At 39.9% G+C, this 20460-nt stretch overlaps 1 long non-coding RNA gene and 1 pseudogene across 1 annotated transcript in view; one reads left to right on the forward strand and one right to left on the reverse strand.

The window, feature by feature from the left end:
• The window catches only part of LOC110566049 (UDP-glucuronosyltransferase 3A2-like), a 38406-nt pseudogene that overhangs the window by 14881 nt on the left and 3065 nt on the right, over positions 1-20460 (reverse strand).
• The window catches only part of LOC132653127 (uncharacterized), a 64747-nt gene continuing 47023 nt past the window's right edge, over positions 2737-20460 (forward strand). The window contains exon 1 of the long non-coding RNA XR_009590846.1: positions 2737-2828. This is a non-coding gene — a long non-coding RNA (uncharacterized LOC132653127). The remainder of the gene's footprint in view (positions 2829-20460) is intronic.

Here is a 20460-nt window from a genome sequence, read left to right on the forward strand (position 1 = left end):
GTAAATGTCTGTTAGGTCCATTTGATTCATGACCTCTGTCAGAGACATTGTTTCTTTGTTTAATTTCTGTTTGGTTGACCTGTCCTTTGTTGAGAGTGGGGTGTTGAAGTCTCCCACTATTAATGTGTGTGGATCTATATGTGCTTTAAATTTTATCAATGTTTCTTTCACAAATGTGGGTGCCCTTGTATTTGGGGCATAGATGTTCAGGATTGTGATGTCTTCCTGGTGGAATTTTCCCTTGATGAGTATGAAGTGTCCTTCCCCATCTCTTTTGATTAATTTTGGTTGAATTAATATTTTATCAGATATTAGAATGGCTACTCCTGCTTGCTTCTTGGGTCCGTTTGCTTGGAAAGTCGTCTTCCAACCCTTTACCCTCAGGTAATGTCTATCTTTGTGTCTTAGGTGTGTTTCTTGTATGCAACAGATTGCTGGGTTTTGTTTACGTATCCATTCTGTTAATCTGTGTCTTTTTATTGGAGAGTTGAGTCCATTGATGTTGAGAGAGATTAATGACCAGTGGCTGTTAGATCTCTTGATTTTGATGTTGGCTGTGCTCATCAGGTTGTGTGCTTGGTTGCTTTTTGTTTTACTGAAGTGAGGTTATTTATTTCCTGTGTTTTCTTGAATGTAGCTAGCTTTCTTGGGTTGTATTTTCCCTTCCAGTGTCTTCTGTAATGCTGGATTTGTTTGTAGGTATTGTTGAAATTTGTTTTTGTCATTGAATATCTTGTTTTCTCCATCTATGAGGACTGAGAGTTTTGCTGGGTATAGTAGCCTGGGCTGACATCTGTGTTCTCTTAGGGTCTGCATGATATCCGTCCAGGCCCTTCTGGCTTTCATAGTCTCTGTTGAAAAGTCAGGTGTGATTCTAATGGGTTTACCATTATATGTTACTTGGCCTTTTTCCCTTGCAGCTTTTAGTATTTTTTCTTTGTTCTGTATACTTACTGTTTTGATTATTATGTGGCGGGAGGATTTTCTTTTCTGGTCAAATTTGCTGGGTGTTCTGTAGGCCTCATGTATTCTAATTGGCCTCTCCTTTAGCTTGGGGAAATTTTCTTCAATGATTTTGTTGAAAATATTTTCTGGGCCTTGGAGAAGGGAGTCTTCTTTTTCCTCTATACCTATTATTCTTAGGTTTTGTCTTTTCATATTGTCTTGCATTTCTTGGACGGTCTGTGTCAGGAATTTTTCAGATTTAACATTTTCTTTGACAGATACATCGATTTCTTCCATTGTATCTTCTACACCTGAGATTCTTTCTTCCATCTCTTGCAGTCTGTTGGTTATGCTTACCTCTGTAGTTCCTGTTTTCTTCCCTAGATTCTTCCTTTCCATTATTTCTTCCATTTGTGTTTTCTTTAATTTTTCCAATTCTATCTTCAGGTCTTGAGTTGTTTTGTTTACTTCCTTCACCTGTCTGATTGTACTTTCCTGTTTTTCTTTTAGTTCCTTCAACTCTGTTTCTTTCATTTCATTCAGTGTTTTAAGCATTTCCTTTCTAAAGGCCATAAACTGTTTGGCTGCAGCTTCCTCTATTTCTTTACGGATGGCAATATTCTGTTTGAGTTTATCTTCCTCTATGTCTTTACGAATCTTATTTGTTTCCTCTGTTATCATCTTCATGAGCATACTTGTTAGGTCATCTTCTTGGATTTCAGTTATGGTGGGGTGTCCAGGGCTACTTGCCCCTGGGTAACTGGGTTCTGGAGATGCCATATTGCTCTGTCTTTTGTTGCTTGAGCTTTTACGCTGGCCTCTACCCATTGTGTTATCTTAGGAGTTTGGGGTTATTTTCTGGTGGTTCCTGGGGATCCTGTGGTGGAGAGAATCCCCTTTGCAGAAAGCTGGATTTTCCTGAAGGATGTCTTCTCAGCTTTTTGGGTATAGTCCCTGGATGGCTGGTGTTTTTTCAGGAGTTGCTCACCTCAGGGATATAGACCTGAGTGGTAACTGTGGTCTTTGTTAGTCAAGAGGGTTCTCCTCTCACCCAGGGAAGTCCTGGGGGCAGCTGCCCTGTTTCTGGGTTTCTTGTTGCAAATTTAATGATCAGCTGCTGTGACCCAGTTGGACATCAGGCGCGCCTCAACTGTTTGTGCTTGTGTCTGGAGCACAGCTGAGTGCTGGCACCTCGGCCCCACTAGACTGCTAGACTTTTTCTAGGGAAGGATTGGGTGATTTAGATCAGTACAGTTTCCTTCCTTCCCCGTGGATTCTCTGGAGACACGGACTCCTAGTGTCTTTTTTTGCCCTGGTGCACACTGCTCAGTGTCCGCCAGCTGGCTGGCCACAGAAATTTGCCTGTGCCTGGAGCACAGCTGTGTGATGGCGGCTCAGTCTCTGCCAGCTGTCTGGTGCGCAGAAACTGCCTGTGTCTGCCTTTGTGGCTTTTGGGAGTCTGAGTGGCTCCCTAAGGTGGGTAATTTTCCGGGGACCTTTTCAGGTTGGGGGTGAGCTGAGTGCTCTGAGATCAGACCAGCCGTTTCTATCTCTGGCGGCAAATCAGGCGCGCAGGCAGGCAGGGCTCTGTGCGGGAACCTGGGTCCCCGGCTCTGGCTCCGGGCTGGCTCCTGGGGTGCCCGTGGAACCTGCCCGAGTCTTTTCCAGGGGATGTCTGGGTGACCTAAGGCCGGTCCCAATCGTTTCCTGTACCCTGGGGTTATCTCTCGACTGAAAATTCCAGTCTCTGATAGTGTGGTGCCCAAGGTTCAGTCTGGGACCGTGACCAGAGACACTGGCTTGTGGCTCTGGGCTGGGGCTGGGGCTGGCGGCCGGCAGCCAAGCGTCTGGCGGAACCGGGATCTCTTCCGCGGTTTAGCCGGGTGAGTTAAAAGCTGATTGAATCCCCCATCGTGGGGTATCCTCTCACCTGGGAAACACAATGACTGTGTTTTATGGCCGAGAGTTCTGATTGCTGTTCACTGTGCTGATCCTGCTGTGCTGCTGCTCAGAATGAGAGTCCTCCCGGCGCCGCCATCTTGCCCCTCCCCCTCTATTTTTAACTATATTAACTTCCACCTCTTCCCCATTTCCACAAATACTATCCATTAAATCCAGTTCTTACTAATAACAGTGCCCAGAATTTCACTTTGCATACTTTTTTGGCTTACTCTTATTATAACCTATAATTACCTCTTTATGGCTGAAAACATCTGTGAGCAGTGTATGTGTGTGTGTGTGTATATGTGTGCGTGTTTCAATTTTTTGTTAAGCATGGGTGCATTAGTTGATTCTGCCTTTAGGATATAATGAATAGTCCCATGATTATACATGTACAGGTATCTAATTGTATGACTTTTTCAATTAATATATATATTAAATATATAAGTAAAATTATATAAATACATGCCTAGTGGTAGAATGGTTGTGTGGTATGGTAAATTTGTCTTTGGATTATTGTATGATCTGACAGTATTTTTCACAATAGTCATATAAATTCAAATTCCTAGAAATAGAATACTTAGGATTCAATTTCTCATTGTTTATTTCTGCATCTATCTGTCTTGTGGTGTTGCTTTCTAGGTTGATATCAGAGTAATGATGACTTTGTACAATGAATTCTGCAGTATTTCTGCCTAATCAATTTCTTCAGAGATTTTTTTCCTTTGGCATATCTCCATTTATTTAGGAAGTCTTTACATCAGAAAATGTTTGTAGCTTTTAAAATTGAAATCCTCAATTTTATGACTATTTTTAGAAACATTGACATTGAATCTAACTTAAATAAATCATTGAACAAAATTAGCAGGGCTCAGAAAGAAAAAGATTGCATGTTTTCTATCATGCATAATTTAAACATATACATTTAAATATCATTCATAAAGTATATGTTATATATAAGTGTACACAAATATAAAGTTAGAAATGGGACTGTGTGAGAGAATAAAGGTTCTATACAAAAAAAGAAAGCGGTAACCACAGATTATAAGGAAAGCAAAGGAAAGAAAGACAAATATTGTCATCTCATATGCAGAACCTATACACGTGTATGTATATTATATACGTTATGGATGTGTATATATGTCAATATAGATCATATGAAATCAAGTATGGGTGAAAGGAAGGAGCACCCACAGGAGGTGTGTGGAATATCAACAGAGAGCCAGTTATAACATGAACTAAGTACAATAATGCACATATGTGAAAAGAATATTAAAAATCCATTATTGGAATATCTACTAAAATTTTCTTTTAAAAAGCACAAAATATATTTGATTGAATTCTCTTGAAGTCATGCTGTCCTGAGCTTTTTGTGTTGAGCATTTTTTGAGTCTATTTTATTAATAGCTATGTCCCTCAGAATATGCCCACTTCATGCAGGTATCTTCGTAATACTCCTTTGTATTTATTTGTATCCCACTTCCTTAAATAATAATGTGCGTCTTTCCCTTTTGAACTAGGTGAATCTTCTCTTTTTGTTCCTAATGGTTTTTCTGATGTTCTTCTTGATAATGATTGCTCTTTTTTTTTTTTTGCTTTTGTTTGTCAATTTTTTTTAATTTTTCATCAATTACACGTTATTCATTCTGCATCCCCCCATAAGCCCCTCCTTCCTCCCCTCCCAATCACACCCTCTCCCCTCCCTCTACATGCATGCCACTCCCCAAGTCCACTGATAGGGGAGGTTCTCCTCTCCTTTCTGAACTTAGTCTATCAGTTCACATCAAAAGTGGCTGCATTGTCCTCTACTATGGCCTGGTAAGGCTGCTCCCCCCCAGGGGGAGGTGATCAAAGAGCAGGCCAATCAGATTATGTCAGAGGCAGTCCCTCTTCACATTACTATGCAACCCAATTGGACTCTGAACTGCCCTGGGCTACATCTGTGCAGGGGTTCTGGGTTATCTCCATGAATAGTCCTTGGTTGGAGTATGAGTCTCTGGGAAGTTCCCTGTGTTCAAATTTTCTTGTTCCGTTGCTCTCCTTGTGGAGACCCTGTCCTCTCCAGCTCTTACTATTTCCCAGTTCTTACCTAAAATTCCATTCACTCTGCCCAACAGTTGCCCATCAGGCTCAGCATCTGCTTTGATAGTCTGTAGGGCAGAGGCTTTCAGAGGCCCTCTGTGGTAGTTTCCTAGGTTGTTTCCTGTTTTCTTCTTCTTCTGATGTCCATCCTCTTTGCCTTTCCGGATGGGGATTGAACATTTTAGTTAGGGTCCTCTCTCTTGCTTAGTTTCTTTAGATGCACAGGTTTTAGTGGGTTTGTCCTATGTTGTATGTCTATATGAGTGAGTATATACCATGTGATCCACCATATTAACAAACTGAAAGAAAAAAAAAACACATGATAATCTCCCTAGATGCTGAAAAAGCATTTGACAAAATCCAACATCCATTCATGTTTAAAGTATTGGAGAGATCAGGGATGCAAGGCACATATCTAAACATAGCAAAGACGATATACAGCAAGCCTATAGCCAACATCAAACTGAACGGAGAGAAACTTAAAGCAATCCCACTAAAATCAGGGACAAGACAAAGCTGCCCACTCTCTCCATATCTCTTCAACATAGTGCTGGAAGTCCTTGCTAGAGCAATAAGACAGTTGAAGGAGATCAAGGGGATACAAATTGGAAAGGAAGAAGTCAAATTATCACTATTTGCAGGTGATATGATAGTATACGTGAGTGACCCCAAAAACTCTACCAGGGAACTCCTACAGCTGATAAACACCTTCAGCAAAGTGGCCAGATACAAAATTAACTCAAAAAAATCAGTAGCCCTCCTGTATACAAAAGACAAAAGGGCTGAGAAAGAAATTAGGGAAACAACACCTTTCACAATAGCCACAAATGACATAAGGTACCTCGGAGTAACCCTAACCAAGGAAGTCAAAGACTTGTATGAAAAAAATTTCAAATCTCTGAAGAAAGAATTAGAAGAAGATATGGGAAGATGGAAAGATCTCCCATGCTCATGGCTTGGCAGGATTAACATAGTAAAAATGGCCATCTTACCAAAAGCAATCTACAGATTCAATGCAATGCCCATCAAATTACCAACACAATTCTTTACAGACCTGGAAAGAAAAATTCTCAACTTCATATGGAATAACAAGAAACCCAGAATTGCTAAAACAATCCTCTACAATAAAAGATCTTCTGGAGGTATCTCCATCCCTGATCTTAAGTTGTACTATAGAGCAACAGTTTTAAAAACTGCATGGTACTGGCATAGAAACAGATTGGTGGATCAATGGAACCGAACAGAGGACCCAGAAATAAACCCACACACTTATGGACACCTGATATTTGACAAAGACACCAAAACCATACAATGGAAAAAAGATAGCATCTTCAACAAATGGTGCTGGTCCAACTGGATGTCTACATGTAGAAAAATGAAAATAGATCCATACTTATCACCCTGCACAAAACTGAAGTCCAAGTGGATCAAAGACCTCAACATAAAACCAGACACATTAAATCAGCTTGAAAAAAAAGTGGGGAATACCCTAGAACTCATTGGTACAGGAGAAAACTTCCTGAACAGAACACCAACAGCACAGGCTCTAAGAGCAACAGTCAATAAATGGGACCTCATGAAACTGAAAAACTTCTGCAAAGCAAAGGACACTGTCATCAAAACAAAGCGACCGCCTACAGATTGGGAAAGAATCTTCACCAACCCTTTATTTGACAGAGGACTCATATCCAGTATATATAAAGAACTAAAGAAGCTGAAAAGCAGCAAACCAAGTAACCCACTTAAAAAATGGGGAACAGAGCTAAACAGAGAATTCTCTGTAGAGGAATACCGAATGGCAGAGAAGCACTTAAAGAAATGCTCAACCTTACTAGCCATTAGGGAAATGCAAATCAAAACAACCCTGAGATTTCACCTTACATCCATGAGAATGGCCAAGATCAAAAACTCAAGTGACAACACATGCTGGAGAGGTTGTGGAGAAAGGGGAACCCTTCTCCACTGCTGGTGGGAATGTAAACTTGTACAACCACTCTGGAAATCAATCTGGCGCTTTCTCAGACAACTAGGAATAGCGCTTCCTCAAGATCCAGCCATACCACTACTGGGCATATATCCAAAAGAGGCTCAAGTACACAAAAAGGACATTTGCTCAACCATGTTTGTAGCAGCTTTATTTGTAATAGCCAGAAGCTGGAAACAACCCAGATGCCCCTCAACTGAAGAATGGATGCAGAAATTGTGGTACATCTACACAATGGAATATTACTCAGCAATGAAAAATAAGGAAATCATGAAATTTGCAGGTAAATGGTGGGATCTGGAAAGGATCATTCTGAGTGAGTTGTCCCAGAAGCAAAAAGACACACATGGTATGATTGCTCTTTTCAAAAAATTTTTATCGGTATGTGATATGTTGAGAGGGTTTGGATAAATACCCTCTGAGTTTTCCGTTCTTTAGAGAAAGAAACTTCAGTTGCAGGAAAAAACATAGCTTGGCCAGGACAGTTGGCCTAGGGAGATAAGGTTGCCTTGCTATAGGTCTAAGAAGCCTCTAAGCCCTGACCAGAATAACGTAGCCTTCACGGGCACCAGCCAACCCCCACCAAGGTTACGTAGCTTCCAGAGGAATGTGTGTGATATGTGTGTCTGTATGTGATGTGTGTGTGTGTGTGTCTGTGTGTGGTGTGTGATATGTATATATTTGATGTGTGTGGTGTATGTATGTGTGTGATTTGGTGTTCATGTGTGTGTATAATTTGTATGTGGGAGCAGGGGGAAGGAAGTGATCTCCAGAGGAAGGGGAAGCAGAATATAGTGTTATGGAGAAATAAAGTAGAAACCATGAGGGTTAGGTAGGGAGGAGGATTATGAGAAGGCTATGGGAGGGACAGGCAATACTAAAGGCCATTGGAAAAGCCATATAGAAGCTACCACTGTAGATGCTTCCAGAAATATACACGTCTATGTAAGAAAACTAAATGGAATCACCAAATAATAAGAGAGATGATGCCTAAGCTAGACATCTTAAGCCACGTAGTAAAACCTCCAGTGCCAGGACTGGGTCACATCTTGTTGAGTCATTAGCCAAATGGTGCCCACGGAATCCCCCAATTATCACAGGCTTTTGCTCTCCCAAACCTGATGGCAAGGACCTACTGCTGAAAACTCTTACTCTGTCATCAGAGAACTTAAAGTGGTGCTTGACTAGAAGCTTCAGCCTACCATAGTGTTCGTAGTTCTGGAAGGTACTCTGCCCGCTACCAGAAGGTAAAGGCAATCATCCATATCATCCAGCTACAAGCCCAGTGACCTGAAACAGCAACTTGCCTGCCTGCAAGATATGCTGGTGCAACAGCGACCACAGGTTATGGGAGTAACCAACCGCTTTGGGGTTGACTGTAAGGCCCACTCCATGATAGGGAACCTGACACTGCTAGTGAGGCCAAGAACCACAGACTAGACTGAGCATGGGCAAGCCTAAGAAAAACCTATTATTATTCTGCTAAGTGAACACCGCAATAAAATGAACCTTAATGGCGTACTGCTGTGTTCATAGATCAGTGACTGACTCCATTCTCATTTAAAAAAATCTTCTTCTTGCAGTATACGGGAATTAATAAAGAGACCCACAACTGGACAAAGTGCAAAGAGTAAGAGAAGTTGAAGCACTCAGTCCTAAATGGGATGCCTTCATTAACCCCCCTTTCAAGTCTCAAGGATCTACACATAAAAAGAGGTGAAAAGATTGCAAGGGGCAGAGATGGTAGATTATTCCAAGGAAATAGTGTCTTTTAGACACAGCAGGGCTGATACACATGTGAACTCACAGGGTCTGTGGCAGCACACACAAGCCATATGGAACCTTAGCACTGCGAGAGGGCTGTGGACAATGGTCCTACTGCTAGCTGATACCCACTGATGAAAAGAAAACCAGCTTTCTCCAGTGAGCATATCAATCAATCCAGGCCAGACCTTGTACCCAGAAGCACACGTTGTTAGACAATAGAAAATAAACTCATTGCTATCTTTGTGCAACTGTTGTTTCATTTTGCTTTGTTTGGGTATTTTAATGGTCTTTTGACTGTTTTGATTTTCATTTATGTGGGTATTTTTGCTTATTTGGCTCCATTGTTTTCATTTCTGTTTCTTGTTTTTTTTAATTCTTTATTTTTGGGGCTTTTTTTGAGAGATAGAATATGAACTTATGTAGGTAGGAAGGATGTGAGAGTTGTAGGAGAAAAATAACATGCTTAAAATAAATTATATGAAAAATCATTAATAAAAATAAATTGTTTCATATTTTAAATGTCTACAATAATATACTTTTATAAAGAGGCGTATAGAATGCCTTCCTTGACTTTTTGTAAAGTATTGTATATTAAACACGCTTTCATCCAGAGCTCAATAGGTTCGGAGACATGGGATCATGGACCAGTACCTGTGACCAGCCCCCTAAGCTCTTCTTCCTACACATCTTTTCTCAAACCTTATTGCAGTTTATTCTGAATAAATTACCTGTTTAGCAACCATTGGATGCATGAGTCCTCAATGCACTTAGTCTAAACACAGGGGGGAAATGACAACTTTAATTTAAAAATTTATAGCCAGAGAGCCAAGACTGGAGTGAGAAGAGAGCCCACAGTGTGCCTCACTGTAACCAAGTCCTTAACAGGTAGAAAAATATCTAACCTTGTCCTTGCACAACCCACTAAATGTGTGTCTGAAATACCTTCCTTGCAACACACTGCTGTGTTCTCAGCATCCCTCTGGCAAATGGCAGTCACAACCTATGAAACCCAGAGAACTAAGGTTTCCCTTACTTGGGGTATTGGCTGAACAGGCTTGTCCAGTAAGCCTCACACATAGACAATGTTGGGAAGCAGAGGTTGAGCAAAATCCAGAGCAAAGTCACAGTTGACAGCTCTGCTTTCAGTAGAAGGTCAGACAAAACTGGCCAAGAGCCTTCTACAAAATCCTCCTGAATGGTGCCATCATAATGAGAAAATAGTTTCCTTTGCTTCATGAAGAAATCAAAGAACATCCAAAGTTCTTCACAGAAGTCTATTTGGTCATAGACTGGAACTTAAGACAATGGGCTTGCTAGCCCAAATTCCATAAAACTAAGTAATGTGGGAATAAAGGACACAAAATTTTCCCTAGTTTCTCAGCACCAGGAAAACATAGGGATCTGTTGAATCCAAAAATAGTAGGTCAAAGTTCTCACGTATTAAAGAATCCGTGATATCCTTTCTGCTTAACAGGTCATTGCATATAATTCCAAAATGTTCGAATAGTTTTGCATAGTTGTTGAATTCTTCTCTGAAAAAAAATTAAAAAGTTTATGTGGATATAAATATATATTTCAAAGTATCCATTAATGCCCAGCAAAGATCTTCAGGACTGGTCGTTTTTGCAGTTATTTCTACTCCTTAAAATGCCATCACAATTCCTGTCTCATCTCTCTCATGTATCTAAATCACATCCATCATTGATGCCAATGCTCTTTATTTTATATTGAAACCTGCCAGTAACTACAGGAAGCCTCAGAGCCCTGTGTTTCTACCTTTATGGGATGCTCTTGTTAGCTCCTGTTAATTCAGGCACATTTTAAATCACTATAGCGTCTTATTGAGTAACTTCCCTGTAGCGTCTGAAGAATCAACCACATGGTCTTTTCCACAGTGGGTGGAATTGTTTCACATAAAGAACACAGTGATTATAATGTTCAAGGGCAAAATATTAGCCAAACAACAGACTTCCAGATTTCTGGTATAAAATAAAAATTAAAAACAAGTTTAAATAAATCTTTCCTTTGAAGTTTACTTTCACACTTATGCAACATGCTGTCTCAAATAGTTAGAGAACACCATGCTAAAGTGTATTAGTTTTTGCCTAAGGCACTATTGCAGAAACCATTTTTCTTCAGCACTTTTCGATCATTGTCCGTAAAGAGAATGATCCAGTCCTATAATGAAGAAGACCCTGAATAGACAGAAGTGACCAGGTGTTTTGAAACCATGGCCTTTCTCATCCAAGATGGAACAGGAGAATCAGTCTCTCAAAAAATCCATTACTTGTTCAGTACTTCAGTCTATAATTCCATACAGGTAGACTGCAATTTGAGAACTCAAAAGCCTTCTTATGTCTCGCAGCCCTTTAGAATCTACTTCCAGTCACAATTAGGTTCTTATGCTTCATTCATAGGTTTTTTTTCAACAGAAAGGTTTGAGCCTCATTGTGACTGTTTACAGTGGCTGAGTCCTTTGACAGATAGAGCCTAGAATGAGAGTCATTAAGGACCCAGTTCCTAGAAATGATTATGGTTGTTGTCATGGTACTCTGAATAAGTTCCCATAGCTAAATTATAAGAAAAAGGAGCAAATAATGCCCACCCTTTTTGGGTATTTTGTTTTGCCCTGGGATCTTGTCCTTTTATCTCTGCTGCTACAATATGGATGTCACAATATCCTGCTAGAATGAAATGATTATTGTGACATTATTTTGAATGTTCAGAACTGTGAAGTAAGCCAACCTTTTAGGTTTATAAGGTAACATGGTATAATTTTTATAAGTATAGAAGAGTGAGGCCACTTTAATTAAAAGAAGCATAAATATCCATCTATCTTTATTGTAGAAGATAAGGATGATTCTGTTAGATAATAATTGTCATTTTAGATAATAATAATCATTATTTCTAGATAATAATTTTTTTAGTGTGTCATTGGTGAATTTGAGTATAGTAGGTGCTTTCAAAATAGGAATTATCAGTTGGTAGAGGGTTTTCATCAATTAGGGAATACAGGTGAGGACAAGACTGCTCTTCTCTACTGTGAGTTGTTACAAGTGTCTAGTCTGACTTTTTGTGAAGGAGATTTTATGCAAGAACTGTGGATAATGAAGTGTAGACTGTGGATGATGAAGGTCTAGAAAGAACTTCCTCTTTCTACAGAATTATCTTAATAATTGTAAAGAAAACTAATCAACAGACTGGAGGATTGGATCTGAAATGCTCTTTCGTTATACAAGCTTGATCATATATCTGCCTTCCATTCTCCATGACAATATTCATTCATTCACATCCATTCTACAAATTATCCATTCCTACACCTATTCATTCGCCCATTCATACTCATCTCTTGAACTGTTTTTAAGCTTTTTCTTGATTCTTTATGAGTTTCACGTCACGTACCCCAAACTCACTCATCTTCCCTTTTCTTTTTATCTGCCCTCTGCCATTACCAACTGCCCCCAGTGGGGGAAAAAAACATTAAAAACAAAAACAAAACATTAAAAAAAATCATGCTGTGGAAACTGTAGTGTGTCACAGGTGTACCTCAGTATACTCCTTTGTCCACACTTTACTTGCAAATGTTCATTGCATTGAGTGATTAGTCTGGTCTGAGGCCTCTGTCTCCTGATACACTATCAATATTGGAAACTCACTGGGACTCCTCTCAGATTCCTGTTGTTGTCCTGTGTAGTGGATATTCTGCAGCTTTGGCTCTGCAGGTCCTTTTATGGGCTCCAGGACCTTTCATGAGGTAGATGTTGGGGTAGGCTAACCCAAGGCCCTAGATTTGGGTATGGATGTTAGCTGAGCTGGTCAGCTTGACAGTTCTCCTGCCCTCACACCGCCAGGGTGAGCCATCCTAGGTAGCTCACCCAATGCCACAGCTGGCAAGGGACAGAAAGCTCTCTTGCTTTCACACACTTGGGGCTGGCTCACCTGCACCCATGCCACCAGAGCCAGCTCCACTGTGCTGCCCAGTTGAGATGCTGTACTTTCTCTCCCAGGTGATGAGGGGCGGGGCCAGCTCTGCAAAGCCCTTAGACATCAGCATGGTCCCAGGCAGCAGCTCAGACCATGTCTGCCTGGCCTTTAACATGAATACGAGCCACGGACATCAACACAGGCCCCTGCTGCTGCATGACCACAGACCCAGGCATGGCCCTCAGAGGCAGCATGAGGAAGGACTTTAACATGGCCTCAGGTAGCAAGGCAGACTACTCACATCAGGCTATTTCTCTCCACCGCCATGTCTCCAGTTCCACCTCTCTTCATGGTGTTCAAACCATTGTGCTTCCCTTTCTCTCGCATCTCTCCACCACATGCTTGCACATTGTATTGCCACTTGCTACAAGTGGGGTGTCAGCTGGTGAGCCTCTGGATAGCCTCCCCTCACTGGTGCCACATGGCATGCTGTGGGCTGGCCTCTGGGTGTCCTCCACCTGCCCACTTTTCAATTTCTTTTAAGTGGCACCCATCCTTTCATTTACGTGAAAAGTTAATAAAATCAAATTACCTGCCATCGAATGCTCCTTTTATGTAGAGTTCAAATTGCTTTGATGCCTTCTTTAGTTGATCTTTGGGTAGGGACCAATAAATAACCCAATATGTTCTTTCCTTTTCTTTAAATGAAAAAGAACACTGATTGGTTAAAGAATAAATGTGCCACAACATGTGGATTAGCACTAGCATGATAAAACAAAATAGTTTTACTGCAGTATTTATTTATGGAAGTTTACATTTTCTAATTTCTGTTGGCATGAGCTCTTGCTATGTAATGAGGATTTCATAAGAGTTATGTAGAGATGGATGAAATGGTAAGCTGCTTACTGAACTAACATAAGACCTTAGATTTGACCCAGAGCCCAGATGCTGAAGCAATCATGTCAAATACACCTGCAATCTTATCATCAGGGAGTCAGAAGCAGGAGGATCTTCTACAGACCAGCCAGTCCAGCAGAACGGGTGAGCTCCAGGCTCAAGAAAAGACTCAGCCAAAAATAACTTAGAAAATGGTTAAGGGAGACCCATGGCGTCAACCTCTGGCCTATACTCATATGCATACATAACTTCCTCTGCATACACACAGAAACACACCCACAAATACATAAATACATACAATCAAAAAGATCTTTTTATACACTACATTATATACTTTGGCCACATCCACTCTACAAACCCTTCCCCACTGTGCCTGTCTCTTGTTTCAATCCTCCAGATAGTCTCACTTTTAATTTCATGTAAAATTTTATATGTGTGTATACTTACCTATATATACTATATTAGATATAGCATATTTCTGTGTGCTCACCTGTTAATAGACAACTAGAAGGATTTCAAACTTGACTTATAAACAGTGGTCCAATATACACCTAAACAAATATCTCTGTGGAATATTGACTTAGAATCTTCTGTCTGTAACCAAAAATTGTATAAAACTGGGTCATATGATGGTTGTATTTTTTTTTTGAAGAAACTACATTTTCATAGTGGGTGTACTAATTTACATTCCTACCAATATTAGATGAGTGTTCCTTTTTCCTCACATATTCACTAGTATTTTTATTTATTTTTTAATGATAGATAGTCTCCCTGAGATAATGTGGAATTAATGTGAATAGAGTTTGATTTTGAATTTCCCTGATGGTTGAAGATGTTCAATAGCCTTTAATATGTTAATTGGACATTCACACATCATCTTTTGAGAAGTGTCTATTCTTCTATTAGTCCATTTATTAATTGGAGTTTATGGCTTATTGGTACTCAATGTTTTCAATTCTTTATATATTCTAGATATTAATCCATTTTCTAGCTATATATATATATATATATATAGCTAAAAATGTTTACTGTTTTTTTGTACTTGTTGCTTCACTTAATTGTTTCCTTTGCTAAGCAGAAACTGTTGATAAATGGCAACAAATGGGTAAGTCCTGATTTTATAAACTAAGACATGATAGTCTGTGGCTTTTGATTAGAAATTTGAGATTGTGTATATTAATGGTTATTGCTAAAAGGCTGGTGCTTATTTCTGTCATTTTGTTGTTTTTGTAATATTTGGTATGTCCCATCATAGCAAATATATTCATTTCCTTGCCTGTTCTGGTGCAATTTATTCTTTCTTCTTGAATGTGTTGTTCTTTCTCTCCATTAAGTATTATTATTTCAAGTGTACCATTTAGTGCTGGATTTGTCTTCAAGAATTCCTATATTGTCATAGGAAGATTTTCTTTCTCTTCCAATTATGAAAGATATTTTACTAGATATTCTAATCTGAGTTGTCAGTTATTACCATTCAGAGCTTGAAAATATACGGTTTCTTGTCTTCTTTGCTTGTTGAGAAATATGCTCTTTTATATAAGTTTGTGTTTCTGACAACTTTCATTATTATTTCTTTTCTCTGCTCTTAGGCTTTTAACTATAATATGATGCATGGAAATTTTTTTTTCCTTCTCCTGTTTGTCTGGGCTTCTGTGATCCTCCTGTATCTAAATAACCTTCTCTTTCCCAACAACTGAATTTTTTTCTGTTATGATTATATTGGAAATATTCTTGAGGCCACTACTTTCCAGATCCAGAAAAGGTTTTGGCAGAGTCAATGGGTATTTTATGTTTAGAATCATGTTCTTTGAAAAGGAAAATAGTTTAACTTCTTTCAAGTTTTAATAAAGCTTGTTTAGGTCACCATTTTGGAAGCTGAAAGTACAAGGTTGTCGACTGAGTAGCCTCTGATGATGGCTTTCTGTCTAGGCCACAACAAAGGACCCAGCATCACATAACAGAGATCATAGTAGAGTCAGAGGTCATAGACATATTTTATGTATGTGTGTGTGTGTGTGTGTTTGTGTGTGTGTGTTTGTAACAACAGTTAATGAAAAGAGAGGCTGTAAAGCTGTAAGACAGCAAGAAGGGTTATATGAGAGATGTCTTAGTCACTGTTCTGTTGCTGTTAAGTAATACCATGACCATGGAAACTCTTATGAAAAGGAAGCATTTAACTGGGAGCTTGCTTACGGTTCAGAGCACATTATCATCATGGCAGAGATCATGGCTGCAGGCAGGCGCTGGAGCAGTAGCTGGGACCTTTATACATTTTGATCCACAGACAAAGAAAAAGACATCCTGGGCCTGGTGAGGCTTTTGAAATCCCAAAGTCCATCCAGTCCATCCAGTCCATCCAGTCCATCCAGTCCATCCAGTCCATCCATACTTCTTCAACAACATACTTCTTCAACAAGACCACACTTACTCCAACAAGGCCTCATCCTCTAATCCTTTCAAACAGTTTCACTCCTGCGTGATTCAAATACATGAGCCTATGGGAGGGGGGCGAGCATTCTTATTCAAAGAACGACAGGAGGGTTTAGAAGGAGGAAGGGAAAAGGAAAATAGTGTAATCACATTATAATCTTAAAAATTACAGAATAGAAAAAAAAGAATAGACAAAGGAAAGACCAGGCCCCTCTTCAAAAAACCCACTGAAAATGAAAAATAATTTTTCTCCCAATAGCTAAGATAATCCCTTACCATCATAAAGCAATAACTTTCTAGTGAAACCCACCTCTTAAAGGTAAATACTTCTTGATTACTTTATATTAGAAGTCAAGCTCCTGGCCCATGAAGTATTTGAGTACATACTCTATCCACATGAAATCAGAGCTATAATTAGAATAATGAAATTTATAAAATTCAAACATGCAAAAAAAGTTTTTCAGTCTATACAACTGCTTATGCCATCTCATGTGGAGAAGTAAAGCTGGTACAAAACTAAAAGCTTCATCCCAACTGACTAGCTTTTATGGTGTTACAAGATTGGATTTTACACTACCAAAGGAGAAAGGCAATCATCAATATCATGCAGCTGCAAACCCTGTGACCTGCAGCAGCAACCTCCCTGGAAGGTATACGAGTCAATAATGACCAAAGCTTACGGACATAACCGACCATTTTTTTTGGGGGGGGGTTGAATTTAAGGCCTACTCCATGAAATAGAACCCATATCTGTCACTGGTAGAGAGGCCAAGAACTGGAGATTAGACTAATTATGGGCAGGGCTAGGGCAAAATCTACTATTATTATTCTGCTAAATGAACGTAGTAATAAAATTACTCTTAATGACATACTGATATGCCTATAGATCAGCGCCCTTCTCAGCCTTTACCAAAGAAGAGTCTTCTTGCAGTACATGGGAATTAATGCAAAGATCTCACAAATGGACAGTGTGCAAAGAGTGAGAGATTTTGAAGCACTGAGCCCAAAATGGAATGTGTTCATTAACTCCTTCCTTTAAGGCTCTGGAATTTAAGCAAATGAAAAGACAGAAAGACTATGAGAGCCAGAGATGGTGGATGACTCCTAGACAAGTGTCTTCCAGACACTACAGGACTGATATACGTATGAAGCCATAAAGACTGGCAGCACATACACAGCCAGCACAAGTTGAAATCACACAAGATTTCAGAACTGGGCAGGGGATCCCACCCCTAACCAAGAAGCCATCTGCAATTGCTACCCACTGATAAAGGGTAAATCTGTTTTCTTTCGTGGAATGTCACTGAGTATATCAGCTTCGCTCCAGAGTAGGTACAACTGTGCCCAGAAGTAATTGGCCAATACAAAAAAACCTCCATCTTTTGCTTTGGTTTTCTGGGACCTCCTTCATTTTGTTTTATTTGGGCATTTTTTTCTCATATTGGTGTTTGTTTGTTTGATTTTCAGTTTTGTTTTATTTTTGTTTTGTTTTGAGAGAGAAAGTAAGAGCATGCAGTTCGGTGGGTAGGGAGGTGGGTAGGATCTGGGAGGAGTTGGAGAAGGGGAAAACATGATCAAAATACATTATATAATAATTCTTAGTAAAAATAAATAGTTCTATGCAAAAGTAATTTTTTGCTTGAAGTGGAATATAGTAATAAATATCTTGCACAAATATCATTTTGGGTACAAGCCTTGTTACCTGGTGACCATGATCTTGAATAATTTGTGAAATGCAGTCCATTATGAGATAATGGCTTCCACCTAGAAGCAAAATACAATTTACTGTAATGAAAACAGGACCAGGATCTCTAATGATAACGAGATGGGTTCCTGGAGGAAATGGACGTCCTCACAAATTAAACTGTAAAACACACAAAGCTACACAGAGCACATATGTAGACATGGGGTTTCCTCCCTCACCATCACTTCCTGTAACATAGACGGTGAGCCCAGAGCTTCCACAAAAGAGGCCCTCTTATAACCAGTACTTCCCATGCCTGTGTGATAAGCTTCTTTGTGCATAGTTGTCTAGAGTTTCTCATTCCATGTACATGTTGCATTTCTGATGATATTAGGTATGTTCTGGGTGGTATATTAGTAGACCATCTACATTTCAGCTGGGCTCTTGGGAAGATGTTGCATCAAAAAATTACTGGAAATGTGGAAAATATGGACCAATACTCTGGGTGTACATTGGTTAGTTTTCAATCGACTCACCCAGGAAAATAGAACCTCAATTGAAGAACTGGCAATATCAGATTGAGCTCTGGGCTTAATCTGTTGTGAATTTTCTTGATTAATGATTGATGTGAGAGAGCTTAGACCACTGTGTATGGTGCCATCCATGAACAGGTGGTCCTTGGTTGTAAAGGAAAGAAAGGTGGGCAAGCCACGGAAAACAAGACAGTAAACTTATTTCTCCTTGTTCTCTGATTCAGTTTCTGCTCCCTGTGAGGCAGATTCTTTTCATAGGTATCTGTGGCCAAGAGTTTATCTCCAAATAAATGTGGACATTGGTGAATGTACAAACTAAGTCAATCAGTTCCCTGATGTGGGGGCAGAAAACAGTGAGATCTCAATGATTAGGTCTCTTCTTTCATTGGCTGAAAGAACCATAACAAAAAGAGATGAAAAATGAGAGTCACAGAGAAATGTAACATTTGTTTTAGGAAAACCTCCACTATAAAGATAATCCATAATACAATGTTTGTGATTTTTTTTGAATTTTTTTTTAAATTTTATTTTTCTCATTAGTTACATTTTTTTTAATTCTGTATCCCAGCTGTATCCCTCATTCCCTCCCCAATCCCACTCTCCCTCCCTCATCTCCTCCCTACCCCTTTCCAAGTCCACTGATAGGGGAGGACCTCCTCCCCTTTCATATGAACCCCTTTTGTCAGGTATTTTCAGGACTGGCTGCAAAGTCTTCCTCTGTGGCCTAACAGTACTGTTCCTCCCTTGGGAGGTGGGGAGGTCAAAGAGCCAGCCATTGAGTTCCAGGAAATCATGAAATTTGCAGGTAAATGGTGGGATCTGGAAAGGATCATCCTGAGTGAGTTGTCCCAGAAGCAAAAAGACACACATGGTATATACTCACTCATATAGACCTACAACATAGGACAAACCCACTAAAACCTGTGCATCTAAAGAAACTAAGCAAGAGAGAGGACCCTAACTAAAATGTCCAATCCCCATCCGGAAAGGCAAAGAGGATGGACATCAGAAGAAGAAGAAAACAGGAAACAACCTAGGAACCTACCACAGAGGGCCTCTGAAAGCCTCTGCCCTACAGACTATCAAAGCAGATGCTGAGCCTGATGGGCAACTGTTGGGCAGAGTGAATGGAATTTTAGGTAAGAACTGGGAAATAGTAAGAGCTGGAGAGGACAGGGTCTCCACAAGGAGAGCAACAGAACAAGAAAATTTGAACACAGGGAACTTCCCAGAGACTCATACTCCAACCAAGGACTATTCATGGAGATAACCCAGAACCCCTGCACAGATGTAGCCCAGGGCAGTTCAGAGTCCAATTGGGTTACATAGTAATGTGATTTTTCTAATGTGATATTTAGTGTGAAATCATTCTCCAATGGACAGTGCAGGTAATGGACTTTTGTTCTCCTCTCAGAAAACAAATTGTAAGACTGAATCAAATAATTTTATTCGTTGAAAGTGAGTCAAAGTGGTAAATGCCATTTGCAAAATGGTTGAAGATCATTAGCTCTTCATACTGATACATCTTAAACATGTTGTGTTCTATTTGCTCATACAAATAAAACAAAAATAATATTCTTACCACAAAATAAAATACCATCCCTAAAACTGCACAAGGAGACCAATAGAACCAAAAAACCTGGGCGCAGGGTGCTCTGCAGAGACCAATACTCCAATCAAGGACCATGCATGGAAAGGACCTAGACCTTCTGCTCAGTTTGCAAGTGGGTACCCTAGTAAGGGGAACGGGGGCTGTCTCTGACATGAACTCAGTGACAGGCTCTTTGATCACCTCCTCCTGGGGGGTGCAGCCTTGCCAGGCCACAGAGGAAGATAATGCAGCCATCCCTGATGAGACTTGATAGGCTAGGGTCAGATAAAAGGGGAACGGGTCCTCCCCTATCAGTGGACTAGGGAAGGGGCATAGGGGGAGAAGAGGGAGGGTAGGAGGGACTGGGAGGAGATGGAGGGGGCTACAGATGGGGTGCAAAATGAATAAATTGTAATTAATTAACAAATTAATTAATTTTAAAATAGCATTCCTGAGTCACTTAAAACTTTTGAGGAAGTTGGATAAGCAAAAGGCCTTTATCCTCTTGGGGATGCCTAATGAAGTTGCCAGTTTTACTGTAGAAGAAAACAGCACTAATATGCACCCATAATAAGATTTAGGGAAGCCTTTGCTTGGCTTCAGAATCACTGAAGTGATTCTGTGGTTCTCAAGCTTAGGACTAAACCAAATGTTTCCTACTAGTCCTATGTAATAGGAAATA

This window comes from Meriones unguiculatus, chromosome 3 (assembly GCF_030254825.1).
Source record: "Meriones unguiculatus strain TT.TT164.6M chromosome 3, Bangor_MerUng_6.1, whole genome shotgun sequence".
Taxonomy (NCBI): Eukaryota; Metazoa; Chordata; class Mammalia; order Rodentia; family Muridae; genus Meriones; species Meriones unguiculatus.